Here is a 15,904-nt window from a genome sequence, read left to right as displayed (position 1 = left end):
GAGAAAATATTTCTTCATTGAAAGATTGCACTGTCATGTCCCTGCAGTGCCCTTTGTTATCCACTTCTCCAAGAGTGTTCACAAAGTGTCTAGCCCCAGTGATAGCCTATTGTAGATGGCAATGTATTCACATTTTTCTTTATTTAGATGACTTGTGTATCTTTGCAAAGTCTTCCACAAAGTATCCATAATTTCTCACTTGGGTGAGAGATCTCTTTCGCAGTATGGATTTGCTGAAGAACATTCAGAAGTCATTTGACTCTTTCCCATGAAATTGAATTTCTGGGGTGTCTCCTAGATGCTTCATTTCAAAGTTTTTTTTCTCCCACAGAGAAAAAAGTGCATTTGTTTGCAGATGTATTTTTCACCTCAGTCCAGGACATCAGGAAGGGAATTTCTTATGGTATTCGGGTTCATGGCATCCATGATTATCATGATTCTTCCAGTGAGACTCCATATGAGAAAGATTCAGTGTTACCTAAAATAGATTTTGTCCCAACATCAACACCAACTAAGTTTTCAAATTGCAATTTTGGGATTTATTAAAAAGGGAACAGGTTTGATGGAGAGAGCAGTTGTTTCTAAATCCAGGCCTCCCATTTCCATTCGAGCTGCAGCAGCATCAGTAACCATAAACATCTCAGATTTTGCTGGGGGAGTTGTGTGTATGAGGATAAAAGTGCAGAGTCTTTGGAAGAAAAGGGGGGGGGTTCCCCGATTTTACCCTTTGGTTAGATTAGCTATGGTAGACTGGGATATAACAATACTGTACAACCTCACGCTACACGAGTCTTACATTCCATCAGAACAAAGCATTGCGGCAGACAAGCTGACCAGGAGCAGGACCAGGACAGATCCTTACATATAAAAAATTCAATTTTTCTTCCAGATATGGGAAACACATCAGGCTCTTCTTTTCACCTTGATTCACAACAAACAACTGGCAATATTCTGTTTCAGAGCTTCTTGTTAGCAGGCCTGGAAACAGATGCATTCTCATTTCCTTGGACAGGAATGTTCCTGTATGCTTTTTCACCTTTTCTGTGGGTATCTAGGGTCCTTCTGAAGATTCAGAAGGACTCTTCAAAGACCACTGTGGTGATGCCTGGCTCAGACAAGTGTTTCTCCCTTCTTTTGGAAATGGCCACTGGCAGTAACCAGAAGCTTATACCCTACCTTGAAACAACTTCAACAAACTGCCTGATGATATGGTATTAATACCTTTAGGCACATATTTTCTGAAGATGTGGAGCAGATATCAAAGGAGGCAAATAAACCTACTACTAGAAAATCATATATTAGTAAATGGAAATGATTTTCTAAATGGTGCCAAAATAAGAATCAGGACCCTTTTAAGCTTAGTATTTCCCTGGTTCTACAATATTTGTGTGAGTTATTATCCTCTAGCCTTTCTTACTTTTCTGCCAAGATTCATTTGTCAGCCATTTCAGCAGATTTGCCCATGGATCCCCTCTTTCAAGACAATCCTATGTCCAGATGTTTTTGAAAGGGGTTTTGCTTACCTGCCCACCTGGAAAACAGGCAGTTCCTCCTTGGGATTTTAATTTTGCTATGAAAAACATTAACTCTTGATCTATTTCAACCTGCTCATCAGGCCAATTTGAGGCCGTTATCATGGAAACCAGGTTTGCTGATTGCTGTGACTTCTGCAAGAAGGATGAATTAGTTGCAAGATGTAATGGTGGGACAACTTTATCTCATTTTCACAAAGACTGGGTTTCTTTAAGAACTAATCCATCATTTATGCCAAAAGTGGTATCTGAGTTTACTTTAAGCCAAGCAGTCTATCTCCCTGTCTTCTTTTAAGAACCTAAAATGAGGGAGAAGGGGTTCAGATTGTGTGTGTGTGTGTGTGTGTGTGTGTGTGTGTGTGTGTGTGTGTGTGTGTGTGTGTGTGTGTGTGGCATAAAAGAACTGTGATGCAAATATGTACCTGCGTGCTGCCCTGCTGAGGGGGAGTGCAGTGGACTGGTTCCAGTGGGTAGGGATGAGAGTCCTGAGCTGATGTTTACCATAGTTTAAGTTTACCAAAGCCATTACAGCAGCATTTTGCAGAAAGGTGGCAAAAGCCTCAAAGCTGACTGGTATGTTGTGTGGGTATGGGTGGCTGTGTGTTTGTGGGGAGTGGAGTTGTGCCTTTGTAAGTGTGGTGTGAATGTTATGCATTGTGAAATGGGAGGAATTAAGAGTAAAACTGCTCAGTGTGGTCCCTAATTATTTCATTTGATTGAGATATATATATATATTGCCTTGTGTTTTGTTAGTACATTGTTTGGGTGCTCTGTTTGGAGTATGGTATCACTGCTTCAGCTGTAGGTACTGTCAGTACACGTGTGTCATGAAGTATGTACATGCCTGAATGATTTGAGGTAGATGCAATAGACAACAGAGGAGTAGGAGTGTTGGATCTCTTATCAGTGTAACCCACAAGTGCATACCTCTTGACCTCTTAGAGCAAAAAGTCTGAACAGAGCCATAAATAAAAGTGGGACAAAGGCCCAGAAATAGGGGCAGTTTTTAAATACTGCTCTTACAAACTTAGAAAGTTGCTACAGTAATAGGTTTTGCATTAGCATGAATTTTCTGAAGTGTATGAAGTCTTAACATCAAATGTTTGTCATTATTTTCTAATGTCAGTCTTTAATGATTTGCCACAAAACCATAAATTTATGAAACAAACAGACCAAAAATTTGAGGCAAAAATGTATTGTATGATATATACCATGTTATTTATCCAAAATCATTTTCCCAACTGTATACAATTCCTTAGTCTGTTTTATTACTAATTTCTGTATTTGCTCTGTTTGTTGTAAAATTGTAATTTGCAACTCTGTGTAAACTAAATTTAACATGGAGCTTTACTTCCCGGGCCTTCACTGAAAATGGGTTTCTGACCCTGTGGACTTTCCTGGTCAACAAATGTAAATGAATAAATAAATCTGGATGTTCTGCGAAAATCTGTAAAGCTGAGAGATATGCACAAGTGTCATTAATTTTGGCGTATACTTTTGCTTTGACATAGTACAATCCATATTGTTTTTTGAAAAAGGTATTGGATTATTAGGAACAAATAATGACATTCATCGCAATTAAAGACTTCTTTTTTTTCTTCTTCTTCTTCTTCAGAAAATGAATGCTAATTCATGCAGTCTTATTTTGTGAGCTTACTAAATCTATAGTATTACTTTTTCAAAAGTGTCCGATTTGGAAGCTTTCTGTATGAGTCTGTTGCTGAGAGGATGAAAGATATGTGGTCACCTCTGAGGCTTGGGAGGTCATTGTTGAAAAGAAACCGAGAACTGTTTCATTGTTATGTAATGCTTGGCATTAAATACCATAGTTCAGGTTATGCTATAACAGAATAACTATGCAAAAGTAACCACGTAAGCAGCCAGAATGCTATTCAAACTGAATATTTTACTGTTTACTTTTTAAGAAATGGATAGATTGGTCTGAACTCTGGATTGATGTTTGTGCTCTTTTTAGAAATAATTCCTAGGAAATGCTGTTCAGAAGTGAAGAGACATAAGAGAGACCAGTTTTAGTGCACACCAGGCTGTGATTTGTTTGATGTCTATTGTCGTGCAAAGTTGACAAATTAGTTGAATCTGGCCAAGCTGGAAATGTGAGACTCTAGCTCACCAAAGGAGGGAATATAGGAGGAGCAACTTGGCCAGGAACTGAAACTTGCAAAACTGCTCTTTGTAATAAGTCTTTTTTATCTCGGTAATTTGTTGACTTTTGCAAGCTTTGACTTTCAGAGAATGTGTGTAATACATCAGTAGGAACATTTGTAAAACTCATTGCAGACTCTCAAACTTGGCAGTTTTTTCCAGGTGCATAGCCGGCGTTAGGCACCCATGGAACACCCGAGGCCATGCAGAGCCTCCAATCATCTGCCCACGAAAGAGGGCCTCCATGCAGCAGCCACGGGGTTTCTCTTTCTCCATCATTCATTCCTCCACATCTTGTAGACATCCACACACCTACATGATGTCACTGTGCAATCGCAAACTTTTTTTGTTTATTTATTTATTTATTTTTTTAACTTGTCTGTAAGCTGTCCTCAATCAGGTCCACTTCAGTGAAGCAAGGGACCTGATTGGCTGCAACAGACAAAGAAGTAAGTTGTCTTTTTTTTTAACTGGGGCAGTTCTGGGACTTTTCTACCTTTTGCTACAATGTTTTGGTCTGCAGACTTCCTTGTACCTTGACTCTTGTATTGTTAAAGTTTTGTGGTACAGTTTGTGCTTGGCTTCAGAAATGTGGAGTAGGCAGTGTTATGTTAGATTTCTGTCATAGTTAGTGGTCTTTGATTAAAATGCCATTTCATCAAATTTAGAGTAATTAAAACATTATACAGTCAGACATGCCTAGGGAAAGATGTTTCAAATGGTTTTGTTAATTGCACTAAATGTGGGGGCATTGTACCTACAAATTCTTTACTTAAATAGACTTGTTACATGGTTGTACAACTGCAGAGGAAATGAACATTCACATGGAATCACTGCTCATGCACAAACTATTTACTACTAAACCGGAAAACACTGCAAAGAGCAACCTTCTTGCAAACTGCAGTTTGTGAATATCACTCAAGAGGTGGCTGAAATCACATGCCCATTTCTGTCCTTGTTACAGTGAAAAAGAAAGGCATATATAAGAGAGTATGAAAGGAGGAAAGCAAGAAAACAGAAGCACACAAGGGAGAGCAAAAATACAGTGATATGAAAAGGATAGGAAGGTAGGGTACCTTTTTGGGGAGAGATCCACTCTAATTTAAATGAAGACAAGAGGTAAAGGAGGTATATTATGCAAGGAAAGGCTGAAAAATAAAAGCAGATGTAGGACTATGTTTTGGGAAAAAAACATATGCAAAAGAGTAAAAACAGATGAGTGGTTCTGCATAGAGAAGAATGGGTTGGAAATTGTTGGACAAATACATGGGGGATGGTGATGGGGAGGTTTTACCATATGTAAAATGTGGGGCAGAATACATGTAAAGGAAGTCACACAAGTTAGGGTGCTGGATGCAGGGGATGTCAGGGTGGCTAAGACGGTAACCTGTACAGGACCAATGTTGGATGATCAGCATTTCCAGATGGTGATTGACCCTCTGTGGCCCAAAGTTAAAGGGGTGCCACTCCAGTGAATCTGCAGTTAAGCATACAAGGTTTTCTGTCTTGACAAGACACTTGAATACATTGTCTAAAACGGCAGCCTCAGTGTTTGGTTAACAGGTAATGGGATATCAGCATCCACATAATAGGTAGTCTTCACCCCTATGCAGTGAACAAGTCATACCCCGACTCATAAATTGCAACAGAAGAAGTTGACAATTAATGTGCCTGGGTCATCCAATTTTTCTCTTGCTTATCGGGTGGACCTACAGAGTGAAGACATAATGGGGAATGCTCCATAATGGTGACATGTCATTGAAACCAGTGTTGTAACTAAGGTGGTGCAAATGGTATGATTGCCCTTGGTGCAAGCTGTTATGGGGCGTGAGGAGCAGTGCAACTGATTTGGGTGCAAGTGCAGTACAGCTAACTTTAGATGAGCTTTTTTTTGTCCTCATCTTTTGAGGAGCTTTCTGGGAGGTGGCACTAGACTTTGATCTAGCAATGAGTTTGAATAGGTATCCATCATTGCTGTTTGCCTTAGAGTTCCATGTATCTCTGTCATGCTGCCAGATATTCCTGTCTCTGTGACACTCCATCCTACTGAGCATAGCCGTTATTTTTTTCTGTCATTACCTTCATGTAGAGAAGTCATCTGAGCAGATTTTTAACCGTGTTCCAAATCCCCCCAGTGTTGAAAATTCACTAACTCTTGAAAGCTTTCTGACAGTGAAGTTGTAAGAGATGATAGGAGTCAAGGGGCCCCCTACAAGCTCCCCATCCCTGTCATTAGCCAGCAGCCTGGTATGCTGAAGGCTGTATGGGAGGGTTAACATGGCTGTGGGAAAAAAAGGTTTTGTGTAGAGAGCCTTGAAGATGTTCTTCGTCTTCCCTTGCTGCAGTCCTGACAATTGGGTATAGTCCGCGTCCCAGTCGGCCCGAATACCAGAGTATAAGGCTGACGTCGGTCATGGCGCCTTAGACTGACGTCAGTACGTCAGGGTACTAATGCGCATGACCCACGTCATTGCCTCAGTCTTTTTTGCCGCATGGTCCGATGCCGAAGCAATTTTGCGAGTGCAGGTTGGCGTTCTGAGATTTTCCGAAACCGGAGTTTCAGACCGAATACAGAGTTGGCTAAGTAACCCCGTTGGGAACATTTTGGTTTTTCTTGCCTCAGTATTTAACCGGATGTCAGAAAAAGTGAATAACTGTATTTCTTGTGGGAAGCAGATACCGCATAGGGATTATCATACATTGTGTATACCTTGTTTAGGGCCTGAGCACGGCGTTGTTGGTTGCCGCTCTTGTGCTAGATTTAACAAGCGCACTATTAAGAGGAGGCTTGATTGTGCTAGGTTAGTGTTTGGGAAGCGTTGCAATTATACTATGCCGTCGGATGCTCCGGCGCCTGCTTCATCTAAGAAGCGCAAGGAAAAAACAGTGAAGTCTAGGGTGAGGAACCGGCAGTCCCGGACGTCGGTCCTTTAGAAGGCTCAGGGGAGCCAGAGGTTTTGCCAGGAGTCTCTATGGAGTCTCAGGCAGATACTTTACTGTTACAGGATGTGCCCTCTCAGGAGGTAGGCCAGGCTGAGGGGGCTTCTCAGGTAAATGTTCTTCCCTCTCTTCCCAAGGTAGTTAGGGCCTCTCCTTCTGTTGCCAAAGCTTCTTTTAGAGGAAGGCCAAGTTCAGCTTCTGTAGGGGCTTCTCCTAGCATTTCGGGCTCTGTGCCTAAGAAACATATGCTTAAAATGGCAGAAGATTTGATTACTCTGATTAGAGGTTCTATGCCCCCACCTGATGAGGCCTAGGGTGGAACAGGAGTTTGATAGTTTTGAACAGTGTTCACAGGCTTCAGAGTCTTCTGTGGAAGACTTGCAAGAGTTTCCTACTTATTCTGATTCTGATGTGGATGATTCCACTCCTTCAGCTTCTCCTCCTGAGGATTTTTCATTTTCAGAGACTCTTCACTCCATGAGGGAGCACTTTAAATGGGAAGGCCAAGATTACTCTGACTCCAGAAAAGGCTTAGGGAATTCTTGTTTTGCCCCAGCATAGGCCCTTAGCTATTCCTCCTGTGTTGAATGTGGTGGAGGATGTTTTGCAGAGGCTTCTCTGAACCCTGATTCCTTGCCTCCTGCTCCTGTTAAGCCTGATAGGTATTATAGGGTGCCCGAAGCTCATAAGTATTTGTTTAAGAGTCCCAGGGCGGACCCAGAAACTGTTTCTCAGGGGCCTAAAGGTGTTAAAGCTTCTGTGGTTAAAAATCCTGTACCCTCTGATAAAAGAGGCAAGGGCTTTGGATAGGTGGGGTAAGAAAGTATATACTTCTTCCACTCTAGCCATGAGGGCGTTGAATTGTCAATTTCATATGCTGAAATATCAGAATTATCTCCTTTCACAATTGAAATCTAAGGTGGATGCTTTGGCGGAAGGTATTGAGTGTAAAGAATTGCTGGATTTGGTTCATGTGTCTGAACAAGTGGGTAAGCATTCTTTGCAGTGTGGTTTTGATGCTGTTCAGGCCTCCTCGAGGGTGGCTGCTACTAGTTCTGTTCTTCGCAGACATGCATGGTTGAAGGATCAGAATTTAGCTGAGCATGTTAAGACCAGGATTTTGGATGCTCCTTTACAGTCTGATGTGTTGTTTGGACCGCCTGTGGAAGCAGTTTTAAAGAAAATGGAGGACAAAGCTAAGTCTATGCAGACTGTTAAAGATTTTTGCAGGTGCAGCCTCCGAAGTTTAGTAGAAATTGGCCTGCTAAGGGGTGGACATATCCTGCTTATGGTTCCCAGTCTAGGGGTAGGTCTAGACGTGGTAGGGGCAGGGCTCAAGGTTCGTTTAGGCCTAGATCAGACAGTTCACCTGCTCAGACTTCTGGTGAGGGCAGGGGTCAGTCCTTCGTAAGCAGAACCAATGACCTGCCTTTTCAGCTGCCAGTGGACTCTCGTCTGGCAGCTCCTTTGGGAGGAAGATTGTCTCTTTTCAAAGAAAATTGGGATTTAATCACTCAAGACAGATGGGTGCTGGATATCATTCATCACGGTACAGATTTTATTTCCACACAATGCCCACTTTGAAAGGCATGCCAGATGTTCCTCCTCCACAAAGACAAGAGGCTCACAGGCAAGTTTCTCAGTTACTCCAGATAGGGGCTATTCAGCCAGTCCCTGTGTCAGAAAGGGGCTTCGGATTTTATTCTCGCCTGTTCCTAGTACCAAAGAAGGGGAACACGTGGAGACCAATTTTGGATTTATCTATCCTCAACACTTATCTGGACATTCCCAAGTTCAAGATGTTGGCGTTACAGCAACTGTTACCTCTGCTGGGCAAGGATCACTGGATGGTAACTTTGGATCTCAAGGAAGCTTACCTTCATGTGCCCATAAGGCTAAGTTGCAGAAAGTATCTGCGGTTTCGAACTGGAGATTTTCATTATCAGTTCTCTGCATTGCCCTTTGGCTTATCTACTGCGCCCAGAGTATTCACAAAGGTTCTGGCTCAGTGATAGCTTACTTCAGGCTTCAAGGCATTCAAATTTATCCTTACTTGGACGACTGCCTGATTCTGGCTCAAGAAAAGGAACACCTTCTACAGCATCTGGAATATGTCATAGCAGTGCTAAGATGCCTAGGGTATTCTGTGAACGAAATAAAGTCCAGTCTAGTACCCTCTCAAGACATGTGCTTTCTGGGTGTGAGACTGAATACAGCAGCCCAGATGGCCTTTTTAACCCCGGACAAACAAAAGAGTCTGTCACTTTACTTCCATCAACTATCTCATCAGTCCGTGCTGACTGCAAGGACAGTCCTTCAAGCATTAGGGTTCATGGCATCTTGTATTCTGGTGCTTTCCAATGCCAAACTGCATATGAGGAAGCTGCAATGGTATCTCAAAAATGTATGGACACAGCACTGCCAAGATTTGGACACTGTCATTCAAATAATACCTTGCCTTCAAAAGGAATTCTTGTGGTGGGCTCAGGAATGTCACCTAAACAAGGGACTCTCTGTGACCCGGCCAGAGGCGAGTCAGATTTTAACGACAGATGCCTCGGACACTGCTTCGGGAGCTCATCTAAATGGAAAGTGGATACAAGACAAGTGGCCTGCCAGACTACAGCATCTACATATCAATATGAAGGAGATGTTAGCAGTCCAGTTTGCATTGATGGCGTTCAAGGAGTTACTTCTTCCAGGGCAGGTGTTGATTCTGACAGACAACACAACTGTCATGTGGTACATCAACAAGCAAGGGGGAACACATTCTTATCCTCTATGCAGGCAAGCAATGATTTTATGGGAGACTGCGTTAACCCTGCAACTGACTCTTCAGGCAAGGTTTCTGCCAGGAGCACAGAACTCCCTAGCAGATGTATTAAGCAGACAAATCATGGATCCCCACGAGTGGAAACTGGATCTTCATGTATTTCAGAAATTGACAGTGTCATGGGGAACTCCAGACATAGATCTGTTCGCTTCTCCACTAAACCACCAGCTGCCAAAGTATTGCACAAAGGGGTTTCATCACACAGCTTGGAAAGTGGATGCTCTGTCTTTCAGTTGGAAAAACCTTCATGTCTATGCCTTTCCACCTCTACCTCTTCTTCCAAAGGTATTACTAAAGGTCAGACAGGACAGGCCAAGGATGATTTTGATAGCTCAGGATTGGCCTCGGCAACACTGGTACCCACTTCTAAGGAGTCTTGTAAAGAAGCCTCCATGGCCTTTACCTCTGATTCCTCATCTGTTATCTCAGAAGGACGGTCATCTGCTCAATGTCAAGCTTCAATCTCTTCATCTCACAGCTTGGCATATTCTGTGTTGAAGCATGGTAGGTCTCAGCTTCCTCAACAAGTTTTAAATGTGATTATGGAAGCTAGAAGGCCTAGTACTAGGAGAGTGTACGAGAAAAATGGAAGAGATTTTTATTTTGGAGTACAGCAAAGAATTTGGAGATTTCAGAGCCTAATTTGAGTGTGGCTCTTCAATATCTTACTGAATTATTGGACAAAGGTTTGTCTTTCTCTTCCATAAAGATTCATGCTGCAGCAATTTCAGCTCACTATGATTGTGACCCACCTTTGTTTTCGCATCCTTTGTTCAAGCAGTTTCTTAGAGGGGCAAAGAATATAAGACCCCCACGTAGAGCTCCTACTCCTGCTTGGGATCTCAATTTTGTGTTGGAAAAACTTACTCTACAACCTTTTGAGCCTGCAGCTACTGCTGAATTGAAATATTTGTCATGGAAGACTGCTTTTCTGTTGGCTATTACTTCTGCAAGGAGGGTGTCTGAGTTGCAGGCCCTTATGGCAGTAGAGCCCTTTTTGATTTTCCATAAGGACAGGGTATCATTACGTACTAATCCTTCCTTTATGCCTAAGGTGGTTTCTAGTGTGGCTTTAAACCAAACTATTCATTTGCCTACGTTTTTGCAGATCCTCAAAATAAAGGGGAAAAGATTTTGCACACTTTAGATGTACACAGGCAATTGCGTTATTATTTGAGCAGGACTAAAGATTTTAGGCAGTCTCAGCAGTTACTTGTTTCTTTTGCTTTAAGTTCACAGGGCAAGCCTGTGTCAAAACAAACTATTTCTAGGTGGATTGGCTTTTGCATTGCATTTTGTTATTCCCATCATGGCAAAGAGGTTCCAGCTGGGATTAGGCCTCATTCCACTAGGGCTACTGCCACTTCAACAGCATTTCTAAGGGGTGGCAACTAAGGATATTCTGGAAGCAGCTACTTGGAGTTCAGTGCATACTTTCTCTAGGCATTATCACCTGCCTATATACTCTAAGACTAGAGCTGGTTTTGCCACAGCTGTTTTACAAGGCATGTTGTCAGCTCCTGCTACTTTATAATTTGCCAGCCTCCCTTACCTCTGCTTTGGGATTCTACCCAATTGTCAGGACTGCAGCAAGGGAAGACGAAGAACATAGTACAGTTTTGTACCTACCATAAATGTAGATGTTCGAGGATTCCCTTGCTGCAGTCCAACTCCCTCCTTCCCTCTGTGTTTCAGGGTGGTTGTGTAGGTGAGTTTACATGCTTATATTTTCTGTATATATTACTGTATATATTGTACATGTTTTTTGGTGCAGGTTGTTTTTGGGACTTGTCTTTTTGGGTCTTCTGACATCTGGGGCAAGAAAAGACTGAGGAAATGACGTCGGTCATGCGCATTAGTACCCTGACGTACTGACGTCAGTCTAAGGCGCCATGACCGACGTCAGCCTTATACTCTGGTATTCGGGCCGACTGGGACGCGGACTATACCCAATTGTCAGGACTGCAGCAAGGGAATCCTCGAACATCTACATTTATGGTAGGTACAAAACTGTACTTTAAAGGCTCTGGTTTCTTTAATAAACATTTGGATGTATGCTGTCTTTCCCCACCTTACATCTAAACAGCTTACAAGGGTATATTAGACTTTCAATAAAAAAAAAAGTCATAATCATTTTCTAGATAAAAATATTATGAAAAGTTAAACTATATAACAAGAGATGCTGTAGGAACAGTTTGTAGATATAGACATATGTATCTGCAACTATCATGATATTTTTTATTTTACAGTTATTCCCCCTTTCAGCCATGCAGGAAATTTTGTGCATAATTGGCTCTACTGGAAAACTACCTAGCGAATGTACTGTGGTTGCTCTCATTTCATTTGCTGTGCCCTTATTAGTCCTGCTTTAACAGTAATCCTGTGATAAAATGCATCCTTAGTTCTTTTTAAATGCCATTGGTGAGTAGTATCCCACATAGAGGCACAAACTCCATGATTCTCATGAGAGTATATGCTGCACATTATCGTCAAGATAGAACATGAATGACAGACTGCATGCTGAGGCAGGGCTAGCAACTCGACAGTGTAAAATATGGTTGTAGGTGATTCAGTCATGTTGACTAATGTCACCAAATGGACATGGGTATTTGCTTGTGATAAATGGGTTGAGGACCCGGACTAGTCCAGCCTACACCAGGGACCCATGCTAATAGAGGGAGGGGTGTACATGCATCTGTTGACCAGTGTGTGCCTGCCATAAAGCCCAGTAGTCCTAAGTCAATAAGTTACTGGCTGGCCAGTGTCCGGTTAACCAGCCTGGGTTACCTGGGATACCTCTGTTGAGAAAAAGCTGGACAAAACCAATCAACCTGCCAAACACGAACTTAGAATTGCTACACTCCATGTAGGTTCATTGACAGGATGGAGCTTAGAAGCAGATGACATGATGGTATGAAGGAGGCTGGACATTCTATGTATAGAAGGGCAGTCAAGCAAAGCCACTTGGCTTGGCATCCAGAGACTACTACTCGGTGAATTCTGTCTGGAAAATGGCTTGATAGTAGCCAACAAATGGTTCAGAAAGAGAGACAGTCACAAGATCATATACAAGGGTGGCCAACATGCAATTCAGGTAGAAGTCTCCTAATAAGAAAAAGGCACTGGGGTAGAATCAGTAATTGTAAAGTCATCCTAGTGAAACAGTCATCCCACAGCATAAACCACTGGTTGCCACAATAAGCTGAAAGCAGTGGTCAGAGAAGGCTCTAAGGTAAACAAAGACCAGGCTGAAGACCTGGAAGTTTACTGGAGAGAAAGTACTTTTCAATGAATTATTCAGGGCTCTAGCACCCTAAGAAGAAGGGTAGTAGGATGCACACTGGGGGAGAGATTAATAAATGTGGACATAAGATCAGAAGCCAAAGTAGCTCCAATTCCAGAAAATGTCAAAGAGAACAGATTACTGTGGTACAGGCACATGTGCAGAAAAGCAGAAGACAGTGTGGTGAAAAAGATTTGGGACAGACAGGAAGAAGTTAAGAGGAAATAAGGAGATCCAGCAAAGAGGTGACTGGATTGTGTGATTGAAGATCTATGACAGTCTGGCATGAGTGTCGAAGAGAACAGGAGTGTGACATTGAATCGGGAGAAATGGCAACAGTTAACATGACACCCTGACCCAATGTAGAAAATGTGAAAAAAAGGGTTGATGTTGATGATAAAATGAAACAATTTATTGAACCACATTGGCACTTCCCTATTCATGTAGCAGGGTACATTCCAGAGATGTCTTTAGAGCATAATGACTGATAAGCCTGGTGCCAAAGATGGAGTAGAACAACACTTAGGGGAAGCTTGGAACAAGGCTAAGGAAGAAGTAAGGATTTTAACTATGGTAAAGGGAAAAGAAGGCAATCATGGGAATTAAGCAGGCATAAACGCTTAAAAGCCTTTAATGATCACCTCTATAGTGATCTTTAAATGGTGCTGGATGAGCTTGGCAGGGAAGGGGGTGTGACGGCAATTTGGTCACACTTTATATTCTCCTGTGTAGGGCCCCCAACTTGAAACTTGCTGGAGCCCCCCAAAATCCTAGCAATGGCCCTGTCCAGGTGTTAGTATAGTCTGAGAACAAATGGTAGGGCTACTTTTTATCACAATCTAAGCTCCCATAGTGCATTATGGGGCAGACCTAGCTTTGCAAATGCATCAGAATGTCTGTCCCCATGAGGGCAGACAAGGATAAAAAAAATAAAATTAGGAATGAGTACTTATTTTGCTGTAGGTAGCTTTGGGAGGTGCAGTAATTCATGACAAGATGAAAAATATATGATGTTCTGTAGTCCTATCTCGCCTTCATTCTTACACATGGGTTCGGAGGCGATCCTTGGTACCAACTCGGCCTTTTTACAAGCTCAAAGTCTTGTAATTGGCTCGTGGCTAGGCAGGCATCCCATGGTGCACCAGTACAATCCCCAGATCTCATTTGCCGCGTTGACGAGTTCGGATGTGCTTCTTCTTGGCCGTGGCTAAGTCTAACACATTTTGCTAATTTTTTGACTAAATTCTGCTGTTTTTCATATTTAGATAGCTTCATATAGCTGTTATTAGTGTCATTTTTGTAGTTTCATAGTTTAACAGTTACTAGAGTTCTTTCTTTAAGTATTTCTGAGAACAGTCGGCCGTTGGCCTTATCGTTCTCTTTGGTATCCTGTGTGCCAGTTAGTTTCTTCACTGGGGTTGTTTTATATATTTTTATATCCCTAGATGTTTATCATGTTTCACTGTTGCAGTCATTACCATTGGGTTATCCTGCTAGCAGGCTACCCGCAGTTGGCCTGAGTTCCAAAGTCTAGGTCCAGTGTTAGTTGCTGTCACCTCTTCCCTGATGTCAGTGCGCCAGGTGTTTAAAAGATGCAGCCGATGCCATTTTTCTTCAGTCTTTCTTAGGTTTCTCTCAGTGTACTTGGATTAAAATAAATAGTTTTGCTTGTGGAGCTCCACTTAGTGGATTTGCAGTTAGAATGGGGTTTTTGACCTTCGTTCTCTTGATTTGAATAATTAGAGATTGTATTTCTTCTCTGGTGTGTGCGCGCAAAACTTATATAAAAAGGTCTCTGTAAGCCCTCTTTTGAGGAAGATCTGGCTAGCTCTTCCTCTTCTGCTAAGTCTCATGGATCTAGAAAGGAGAAATCTAAATCTTCTAAGAGGCCCTCCCTGGCGCCGGCTGGTGCATCGGAGCCGCCTCTCAAAATTTCTAAATCTGACAAACCTGCTGCCTTCTCTGCTCCACTGAGTTTGGAGCTGATCGAGGGTACTACTGTTGCTACAGTGTCGGCACCAGGTAGTTTGGAGCCGACCACTGATGGTAGACATCGGAGCCAGTCTATGGATCCCTTACCAGTCTCCCCTACATTAAGATCACCCATATTACAGAGATCCTGTTCTCCCACACTGTCTTCCAGATCTTATCGAAGAAGATGTAGAGAGAGTAGTGCTGAGACTCCTGAAGTCATCTGCCTTACCTAAAATATTGTTGGCTCTGACCCAGTCAGTTCCGGGACCATTTGAGTCTGTTACCCCTTCTGTGATCGTCCTCCGAGCTGTGCTGGACTTTCGGAGCCAGAGTGTTCGGTAGCGCTGGTGGAACCCTCTGTTCCAGCTCCCCCTGAGGTTGTTTCGGGGCTGAGTTCTGCTTCGACACACTCTGTGCCATCCATGGTGTCTAGGAGCCGAAGCTGCCAGGTCAGCCCCGACAGGGACGCCTGGAACCGAACCTCTTCAGTTCCGAGCCTTCCTCTCGGCGCATCGGCTAGGGTGAGCTCGGACCTTACATCTATCTCGGAGCCGATGGCATCCTCAGTCTTCTCTGAGCCGGGGAGGTCTTCGGAGCCAGAGAGGTCAGCATTCGAGATGATGAGTATGCTGTCCCCAATCATCAGCTCCTACCAGGGGTACTGACACTCTTCCCCCTAGGGCACCTACTTCTGTCTCAGTACCTACTCTCTCTCTGGACAGCAGAGACCCGCAGCCTCAGGAGCCACCGGCTGGTGGCCCCCATTCTTCCAAGACCTCCCTGGAATATCCTCCTGAGGAGCCCCCATGGAAGAGGGCATGCAAGAGGAAGCATGTAGATTCTCAGGGCGAGTCTCTTACCTCGGTCACCGACCTCGAAGAGTCAGAAGGGTCCCCCAAGTCGTCCTCTGATGATGTCTCCTTTGTAGACATCCTGGAGATCCTTAAGCAGAGGTGTGGCTGGCCCATTGTCACCCATTCTGATGAGGAGTCTGTGTACTTGAAGGCTTTCGGGTCTCAGCCTTCAGCCTCTTGGGTGTCTCCACCCTTCGACGAACTGTTAGAGCTCATTAGTCGGAAGGTGTGGGATACTCCTAATGCCATGGAACCAGTCCCCAGGAGACCAAGTAAATTTCTATCAGCTCCCAAGGAGAAGGAATTTTTGTAAAACTGTGTTCCA

The 15,904-nt window shown here is 43.1% G+C and overlaps 1 protein-coding gene across 1 annotated transcript in view; it reads left to right on the top strand.

Moving 5' to 3' along the window:
- Nucleotides 1-15,904, top strand: part of LOC122801544 (mitochondrial intermediate peptidase-like) — a 470,643-nt gene that overhangs the window by 208,295 nt on the left and 246,444 nt on the right. The gene's annotated exons all lie outside the window — the stretch shown is intronic.

Source organism: Protopterus annectens, chromosome 5.part0 (assembly GCF_019279795.1).
Source record: "Protopterus annectens isolate FY-2018-M chromosome 5.part0, PAN1.0, whole genome shotgun sequence".
NCBI lineage: Eukaryota > Metazoa > Chordata > Ceratodontiformes > Protopteridae > Protopterus > Protopterus annectens.
The sequence above is the reverse complement of the archived record's forward strand: the minus strand, read 5'-3'. Positions and strand labels throughout refer to the sequence as shown.